The sequence below is a fragment of the Callospermophilus lateralis genome, chromosome 9, assembly GCF_048772815.1.
Source record: "Callospermophilus lateralis isolate mCalLat2 chromosome 9, mCalLat2.hap1, whole genome shotgun sequence".
Lineage (NCBI taxonomy): Eukaryota > Metazoa > Chordata > Mammalia > Rodentia > Sciuridae > Callospermophilus > Callospermophilus lateralis.
In genome coordinates this window covers 49,098,986-49,109,387 of record NC_135313.1, presented here as the reverse complement: position 1 = coordinate 49,109,387, position 10,402 = coordinate 49,098,986, and the positions used below count along the sequence as shown (strand labels likewise).

Genomic DNA, 10,402 nt, shown 5'->3' with positions numbered 1-10,402 from the left:
AATTTCTATTCTGAGAAGTAGAAATGGTTCAGTATTTGGCTATACACCTTTTACTGTTGTAATAAATAGTGCCACATTGCTTTTCACATTCTTGACATTATTATCAAACTTCTTAACTGTGGTGTGATGGATAAATAATTGAATCTCAATATCATTTTAACCGGCATTTCTCTAGTTATAGGTGAGGTCCATCATCTTTTCATGTATTTGTTGGTTATTATCTAAATCACCTATGGATCTTTTCTCCAAGTGCACCTTCCCTGTCTTCTGGAATAATCCTGATATGGTATCCATGTTATAATAGAAATGGGTGAAGGGGATGGACTATAGTGAGTAAATCACTTTACCAGGTTATTCTAATAGGTATCTCCCGCAGTAATCCCCCCAACATATAACTAGTTGAAGACAAAAACCAGCATTTGATGCAAAAACTACTGCCAATTTTAGTCCAAACTTTTAAAAATCACACTCAGCTATTTTGTTTTGCATTAATGATTCCTTTTCATGGATTCTCTAGAACACTGTTAATTCTTATTATAACATGAATATTTATTAGTTCTTTTTAGATAGAAACTATCTTCTTTTTTCATGTAAACTCTGTTCTGGGAGCTTTCTTCTTCTTCAATTAAAAACAAATAAATTGGGGCTGGGGATGTGGCTCAAGTGGTAGCGTGCTCGCCTGGCATGCATGCAGCCCGGGTTTGATCCTCAGCACCATGTACAAACAAAGATGTTGTGTCCGCTGAAAACTAAAAAATAAACATTAAAATTAAAAAAAAGAAAAAAAAGGACTCAGTGGTTGAGCACACCCCTGTGTTCAATCCCTAGTGCCAAAAAAGGGTGATTATATACATTAAAAAACAAATAAATTAATGGACTAATAATACAAACAAATTAAAAAGCTGGGAAGAGATGACCAATTTCTGACTAACTCATTTTCCCCTTTTCTGGTATGGGGTGGTTGTTGAGACAGCTTTTTAGCTAGGTATCACATTTCTTAAAACCCTTTTGCATCTGGTGTGGCCATCTGTTAATCAGTCATCAACCACTAGTCAAGCAACTCTCCTCTTTCCCATAGCTCATCAGACAGGAGGTGGTCATCTGTTACAAAAAGTATCCAATCATTGTTAAGGTGCTCCATATAAAAAACTCTGCTCAGATAGAGTTTTTCTGACCAACGTAATTCTACTGTACTGAGTGTTTGATTTGTAAGATATATACAGGAAATTGACATTTGGCTGTGGGGGCAGAAGTAATAAGAGACACATAGAGAGATCTAAGGTAGGAGACAAAGCTATGAATTAGCAGACACTATAAATGTAGAGGAAATTGTTGAGTAGTAAGTAGCAGAACAAGGACAAAGAGGACTGAGTCATCATAGCATATGTTCTACAACATCTTGCTGCTGAGGAGGCAGCAATTCAAGTCGGGAAATGTGTTGGAGTTCAGTGTCTGAGCAACATTCTGTCCCCTGTGAGGTACAGTTGAATGCTATGCAGTTTCTGTGTGATTCCTATTTCCTCCGCTTCCTTGTGTTTCCTTATGATAAATCCATTTTCCTTGAGGTAGCCTGAGTGATTTTCCACCAAGCTTGCAGTCAGAAAAGGCTGACATATCTGTCCTTTTAAGTTTTCATTAATTAGTACGTATTGTTTGGAATATAATTAAACATAAAAATATTAATTATAAAAAGTAGGCATTGCCATTATGATAGATTTTGGAAATATGATTATAAAATTAGGTATGCTTATTATTTTTTGGTCTCTAATTCTTTCAGCACACATTTATTATTTGCTATTTGACAGATTGTTTTTATTCACAGAAAAGACAATGGGAATCAAGATTACTTTTGAGTCATTCATTTTTCAAAGTTCAGTTAGTTTCTCAATATACTTCTTATTTATTATGTTTATGCTTGATTTTGGTTTATCCATAAATATGTCTAGATTTGTCTTAGGTTGGGTCCTCTAGAGGCTACAATTATAACATGCTCTCCTGTATTCTCCTGGTATGTATTAGCCATGTTATGCAGGTCTTTCAGTAAGTAATCCTTTCCTTTCTTTAGGGACATTCTGGCTTTGCTTCCAGCTATTACTGTTGACCAGAAGGGAAAAATTGGTCAACCCTTGAAGAGGGTATTGTTTTATGAAGCATCTTCCTCAGCTGAGGACTCTGCATGATCTTTAGGTAATTCAATGGGTCTGCCATCTCCTAACATAACTCTCCCATAGGCCCAGACGGTTATGGGGAATCAGAGAGTTCAGTGGATATTCCTACCCTTAGCCTCAGGGCTCTGCTGAACTCCTGACAACGTAGTAGACACTATGGGGCTACATATTCAGCCTTATATGAAGTTTTTTACTCTTACATTTAGGTTCCAGGCCTGATCGTCAGCATGGTCTGTCCTGTGACTGTTGGGGAGGAATGTCCCTGTAAACACTGCCCTGGGAGACTTCTGACTCTCACGTTTTGCCTTAAGAGTCTAATTGGCTGAATTGAGCCTGTCATTTTCTCTCTTCAGTGCATCAATAACCCTTAGCAACAACCAAACAAATCTCTCAGTCCTTGTAATTACTGTTTCTTCCATATTTCACAAATGCCAAAGACATCACAGAAGCCACTGAATCCCATCAACCTGTCATCCATTCCAAGTCACCACAGGTGAAATTCTTGGTAATTGCTGTGCTGCGGCATGCCAGAGACCCTCAATACCCACTGAACACCAGAGATGGAGTCCTTGTTGCCATCTGGCTGGGGAGCCATCCAACTTCAGGAACATATCCCAGGCACTGCTAGTTTCTCTTTCTCGCCCAACCACTAATTCTGGTGGGATGTGGAGTGAATAGGTGGTGAGAAGTTAGAATCAGCTTGGCCTTGAGAGGACAAAGCAGGAGTAGGGTGGGAGATAGAAGACAATAAGAAGCAGGGCTTGGGAGAGAACAAATCTCACCCTAATTAGCAGAGTGAGAACAGTCAGTGAGTAAAGAGGGGGAGGAAGGAAGGGCCTGAGTGGATGAAAGTAGGTAGAATACAAAATCAATTGGACTGCTGCTTTCCTGAGATGAGAGGGACAAAGGAAAGAAATAATACTTGGCAGTGGTAATAATATTTACCACTTGGCAATGGTAATAATATGAATAATAATAGCTAGTATTTATGGAGCCCTTTTTTGTGCTATGTACAGTTCTAAATGCAATGGGCGGAAATTAGTTTTTCATTTAATAACATCAGAAGACTGTTTTAAAAAGTTTTCTACCAGGACTTTGATATAATTCAGTATATTAAAATGGGAGAATAGGTCAAGTGTTAGAAAACATCATTTTCTTGCTATTAAGCCACATTTCCTTCTGTACTTTCTTAAAAGAGTTAGGATTTATATTTTTCATTTTTTTTATAACCAGAAATTACAGAAAATCACTTTTGTAAAGTTCTTATTGTTTCAACATTTTCTCTCTACTATTATCCCTTTACTTTAATTTAATGGGCAGTCCTAAAAATAAAAGTTATCTTGTATATGGCACATCAAATATAGAATGTGAATGAAGAACTGTGAACATTTCTTTTTTGCAAAGCTCCTGCATTCGATGGCCCAGCAGGCAACGATTTATTGCAATTGTTGCTGCAGAGATCTTAAAAAAAAGGTGAGGCTTCACCCTGAGCAAAAAGGGCAAATTTAACAAGAAGCTATATAGTGTCTCACTACTGCAAATAAAGGGAGAAGGGTGCAAGAAATAATGTAATGGGACATGTGCAGTTTGAGAGGTCTTGGCGTATTCTGTCATGATGGGAGACCAAGCAGTATCTTGTAATTATCTATATTTCTATGTAGCTTCTTTTCGCTAAAGCCTATTGTAGTTCCCTGCTATATATTCACTATTGAATGAATAATCTCATGATTGTTACAACTGAATTACTGCAAGTATGAAGCTGTTTTTTTTAATCAAAGCAGAGATTATAAGTAAGTTGTGGGCTTTGCTCCCAATCTTACCCAACAACATTATTCAGAAATTCTTGATTTTAGGGTGATAGAAGATTATAAAATTTTGCTGTGTAAAATGTTTTTCTCTGTAAACAGCTGTGGTGACCATTTTTGAGTCATTGAGAAGAGAGGCTCAGCAGTAGCACTGAATTCATTTCATGTTACTTTAACATTTAATTTCATAATATAGTCACAGTGGGTTACTCCTTTCCTCATTAATATCATTAATAATTTTTAAAATTAGCCCACCCTTTATACCAAAAACTTATCATAACTTAATATATAAGTCAACCAATATTGAATCATGTCTGAGGAGGTTATTACTGAATATTTTTTTAGAAAAATGTTTCAACTACAGAATTGACTCCAGGTTTGGCATTTAAGTAAGGTTTTACTTTATTTTCATTTTTTAAATTTGTTTTTTTTAGATATACATGACAGTGCAGTGTATTTTGACATACAAACATGGAGTATAGCTTATTTTAATTAGGATACTATTCTTTTAGTTGTATGTGATGTGGAGTTTCACTGGTCATATATTCATATATGAACATAGGAAAGTTATTCATTTATTAAATCCATACATGAAAAATTGCCATAAACAATTGTATGAGGGAAATAATTTAGCACAAAACTTGAATTTGTGATCTCAGATCTATTGATGAGCAGAACTTGGGCATGGACTATATTGTAAAGGAAACTTGCACATCTGCTGGTAGGCATGTTTTTTTTACAACAGGTAGGAACATTGACAAAAAGACTAGAGATCATGAAAATAATATAGATAACACCGAGTTATTTCCAAGTATGTTTGTTGTTCACTTTTAGACAACTATGTAGAGTTAATCAATGGGGATGTTACTTAACTATATACATTTAACATTATCATCATGCCATTTTCTATTTTTGCTATTTTCATGCTATTTCATCATGAATTTAATGGTTTGATGTTAGTATATGAAAGGCATCTTTTAATGAGCTAAATGATTGAGGATATTATATTATATTAGTCATTACTCTCTTGGTTACAAATGGCAAAAACTCAGTTAAAATAGTTCAAGTGATCCTAGGAATATGGCAACAGTGAAGACATTGTGAATTTGTCTAAATTCCTGCATAAAAATAGAGGATTTAGATAACAAAGTGAATTTATTGATAATATTTAATACAAAAATGGTAGACAAGCTATCTCCAGAAATACCAGTGACAGTATGTGAGAGTCAACTGCTCGATCCTAGGCCTGCAAAGTACCAATATCTTTATGGGAGAAAGCAATAGAGCATCTGGCAGTGAAGAACAGGGGAGCCAGAGTCCCACAGGGATTCACTATGACTTCATAGTGAGAACAAATAGAGATCAGCAAAAATGCTGAGGAGGATTGTGTTTAATCCAGTAAGGGTGAATGAACATGATTCATGGTATGTATTGAAGGATCTGGAATAGCTACCCCCTACATTCATTGCAAATATTCTCTTACAGGACAGGGCCCTACTTTGAGGACAAACTGTTTAGAATAGCATAAAAACAAGCCAAGCAGGATAGAAACAGTTGAAATAGGAAAAGAGGTCTATCAAGAGGTGGAAAAGAAGAACAGAACCAGGAAGGGAGAGAAAGGAAGGCACCATGTTTCTGAATATTGCAAAGAAATAACAGAAGGACCTCTGGGAGGCTGGAAGAGTACCCGAAACTTCCTTCTCCTAAACATTCAGGAAAAGTAGTTTCACATAAGAAGCAGTAGTCCAAGAGAATCGAGGTCAGATTTCAAGTAAAGTTAACCAGAAGAAAAAAGAATATCAGAGTAATTTTTTTTTCTTTTCCCAAAACAAAAGCACATCAGAATGATCTAGTCACAGAATAGAGTAAAACAGTGTTATGGCTTGAATATGGTTGGTGTCCCCTTAGGTTCCATTGTGATTGAACACTTGGTTCCCACAGTGGTGCTCTTGGGAGATAGTGGAAACTCTGGGAGGTGAGGCCTAGTAGGAGGTCCTTTGGTTTTTGAGGATGTGCCCTTGTAAGGAATAGTAGGGTCCCAGTCTCTCTCTTTCTCTCTGACTTCCTATTTGGCAAAGTAAGCTCTTCCACACATATGTGCCTCTGCATGCATGATATGATGCAGCCAAGAACTGAGCCAATGCCAGAATCATGCCCTTGAACCTCCCAAACTATGAGCTACTTCAATTTCTTCACTTTAAATATAGTAAACCACCTCAGATATTTCCCTGTACTAATGCAAAACTAATACAAACCGTTAACTGTCTATTTCAAAAGACAACATCAAGAAAAAGAAAGAAGACATGAAAGGATGAAAGAATCAAAATAAGAAAAACTCAGAAATGAAGTGGTGTGGTGACAAAACATGTAAAAATTAGAAATGAAAAATTTTAAAAAATCTCCATAAACTAACACTAAACTGGAAGGAACATAAAAGCAAGTAAACATAATGGATAATACCTTAAGGAAATGGGGTTTAAAGGAGGAAAATTTAAAAAATGTAAAAGAAACAAAGAAGTTGAAGTGACAGGTACTGAAAATGAGGAAAGGAGATCTGACATACAGATAAAAGGAGTCTCTAAGTAAGTAAAGTAAATGATCTTTAACATTATTAAAAACTATAATTGTAGGGCTGGGGTTGTGGCTCAGCTGTAGAGCATTCGTCTAGCACGTGTGAGGCTCTGGGTTCGATTCTCAATACCACATAAAAATAAATAAATAAAATAAAGGTATTGTGTCTGACTACAGCCAAGAAATACTAAAAGAACTATAATTCTAGAAAACTTCTGAAATAAAAAAGTTAAAAAATGTTTGATTCTACATATTGAAAGCAACTGTTATACCTGAGGATATTGACTCCCAAACAACAAATATCAAGACAGTAAAGTTAGGCGGCCCGGGCATGCCCAGTGCGGGCGCAGCGGCCCCGGCCCTGGGAGCGCCCCGGCGGAGCGGGCGGCCGGGCGCGGGAGGGGGGGGGGGCCGAGACGGTCCGCGGTGGGCGAGGGAGCTGCTGGTCTTTCATGATGAGAGATTTTGGGGTGCTTCTCTCTCTTCTGTGTAGTTGACAGTCTGGGTGATGAGGAGATGGCTGACAGTGTCAAAACCTTTCTCCAGGACCTTGGCAGGGGAATCAAAGACTCCATCTGGGGTATTTGTACCATCTCAAAGCTAGACGCTCGAATCCAGCAGAAAAGAGAGGAGCAACGTCGAAGAAGGGCAAGTAGTGTCCTGGCACAGAGGAGAGCCCAGAGTATAGAGCGGAAGCAAGAGAGTGAGCCACGTATTGTTAGTAGAATTTTCCAGTGCTGTGCTTGGAATGGTGGAGTATTCTGGTTCAGTCTCCTCTTGTTTTACCGTGTGTTTATTCCTGTGCTTCAGTCAGTAACAGCCCGAATTATTGGTGATCCATCACTACATGGAGATGTTTGGTCGTGGCTGGAATTCTTTCTCACATCAATTTTCAGTGCTCTTTGGGTGCTTCCCCTGTTTGTGCTTAGCAAAGTTGTGAATGCCATTTGGTTTCAAGATATTGCTGACCTAGCATTTGAGGTATCAGGGAGGAAGCCTCATCCATTCCCTAGTGTCAGCAAGATAATTGCTGACATGCTCTTCAACCTTTTGCTACAGGCTCTTTTCCTTATCCAGGGAATGTTTGTGAGTCTCTTTCCCATTCATCTTGTTGGTCAGCTGGTCAGTTTGCTGCATATGTCCCTTCTCTACTCTCTGTACTGCTTTGAATATCGTTGGTTCAATAAAGGAATTGAAATGCACCAGCGATTGTCAAACATAGAAAGGAATTGGCCTTACTACTTTGGATTTGGTTTGCCCTTGGCTTTCCTCACAGCAATGCAGTCCTCATACATTATCAGTGGCTGCCTCTTCTCTATTCTCTTTCCTTTATTCATTATCAGTGCTAATGAAGCAAAGACCCCTGGAAAAGCATACCTTTTCCAGTTGCGCCTCTTCTCTTTAGTGGTCTTCTTAAGCAACAGACTCTTCCACAAGACAGTCTATCTGCAGTCTGCCCTGAGTAGCTCAACGTCTGCAGAGAAGTTCCCTTCACCACATCCATTTCCTGCCAAACTGAAGGCTGCTGTGGGTCATTGAGTTGCCTGTCATCTAAAGGGGATGGGTGGATTGGAAAGAAGTTGTGGCAGCTCTTTTCTCTATCCTCTCCTGGCTAGGGAAGGCAGGACCCACTCTGCCAAGGGCCCTCTGTGTATTCCCTTCTCTTTGAGGAATTTTTGTCTCTGGTACATGGGAGGCAGGATCTTTCTGACACCAGTATGTGGATTTTTAATACCACCGTGAGTCTGAAAGGACCACAGGTTTTTCTGTAGCTATTTTCTAGCATTTGCCAGCCCCTGTGCCTGGACTGATTTAAATAGTTTGTTTTTCTCCCTGTGCCATTTACCCTCCCACCTCTCCTTCCTACCTTTTAGCAACCTTGGATGAATGGGTTTTGTAATTCTAGTTGTTGTATTTTGTGGGTTTGTTATTTTTGTTGATTTTCTGTGAAGCACATACATTGGATGTGGGAGGTAAAGGAGTATCTCAGTTGCTCCTTGTTTCCTCCCTTTATAGCCATCACTGTCTTGTTTCTTGTATCTCAGGTTAGGTTTTGGTCTCTCTTGCTCTACTGCAAAAAAGTAAAAGAAAAAGAAGCAAAGCAAAAAAAAAAAAAAAAAAAAAAAAAAGAGCCTGAAGAGATGGGACAGAATGAAAGACCTCACAGCCAAATTGGCTGAGTTTTGAGGAGTAATCTTTTTTTTTTTTCCTTCCCCTTGAAGGGGAAAAAACTTTTTTCACTGGTAAATTTAAAGCTCCCCAGCTATGGGGAGGTACCAGTTCTGGACAAGTGCCACTGTAACACAGAAATGCTCAGAGAAACTGAACTTTTCAACTCTGGAAGGTGGAAATTTACTGTTGGTCATTGTCGGGTCTTACTGGTATTTCAAAGGAATATTGGGTGCTGCAAATAGGAACTAAAGGGGTAAACTTATTAAACCCATTAAACTTGTGATCAGTGATGTTTTTCTGTCATTTTAAGAGACTAAATATGGGCTGGGAGGGTAGTGGTTAAAATACTTGTACAATTTTAAAATGTCACAATTAAATGTGAGCTGGTTTCCCAAAAAAAAAAAAAAAAAAAAAAAAAAAAAGACAGTAAAGTTATCTAGTAAAATTATTAGAAATTCAAAGAAAATTTTATGCTTTGAAGCCAAAACAACAGGAAAAAAGAGGAAAAACTTAGATTAGCATCATACTTTTCAATAGTAATGCTTTACATTACAGATAATGGAGTAACATATTTAAGATAGTCAAAGAAAAAAAATGTGAGTTAAGGATTTTATATTGAGAAAAACTGACTTTTAGTGAAAAGGTAAAAACTATAATTAACATGTAAGAACTCAGAGGATATATTTCCCATGAATCCTTCTTGAAGATTTTACTAGAGAATGAAATTTAGAAACCAAAAGGAGAAACACTGACATAAGAATGGTTGATGAGGATCAAATTTGTTTTTTTACTTGTAGAACTAATACAAATGAGAGTTAGAGGGAGAAAGTCCAAGTTGTATCAGGTGTATGCCCTCACACTATAGATATATCACACCCATGAAGATAAATGGAAGAGGGGGGAGAACATATACAGAAAAATTTTAATAGTCTTAGCAATTATCACAGTGGTTTTAGTATTTTAAGACTATTGTGTGTTTAACTTAGGAGAAAGTAAATGAGTAATTATGGTGTATTCTAATTCCATTATACTCAGTGTTCTTGAAAACCAGAATACTGTATGTGAAAGAGGGCATACATTTGTAGTCTAGAAAAGATTAAATTAAAAAAAACAAAAACTCTGTAGCCATGAATTTGAATTGAAGTTTCAGCCTAAATTCTTGAATATAGAGAAAGGTTACTTGATAAGATATAGAAACACTGGCTAGCTCAGTAGCAATTCACACTCCTAATGCTGAAGATGTCATCTTGAGTCCAGGGTTTCTCTAGAGAATGCTCTCAAGATGAGGCTGCTTGTATCACAATAGAGAAAGCTAGACATTGTTTACTTGATGTACGAAAACCCATACCACCTATGTCTTGCCAAAGGCATTGAAACTGAATCTAATCAGACCTTTAGATCCAGATACCAATTTGCTAGAAATTGGAAATACAGAGCAGGAAATATGAAGGACAGAGGAACATGCTGAACTGTACCACACATGTATAGTTAACAAATTCCAGACAGGAAACTAGACAGGTAAAGTATCTTGAGTTCTTTACAGATCAATTGTAAAGGAAGAAAATAAGGAAGTGGGCATAATACAAGACTTAAATTATGATAAAATGTAATGAACATGAATATAGTGGCTTTGGATGCACATTTGGATGCAAAACTACAAAGTATCATGAAGAATTTCCTTCTATA

The 10,402-nt window shown here is 37.4% G+C and overlaps 1 pseudogene; it reads left to right on the top strand.

Annotated features, from left to right (window-relative positions):
* The first annotated feature begins 6,954 nt into the window (after positions 1-6,954).
* Positions 6,955-9,098, top strand: LOC143642122 (etoposide-induced protein 2.4 homolog pseudogene; annotated as a pseudogene).
* Positions 9,099-10,402: the final 1,304 nt, after the last annotated feature.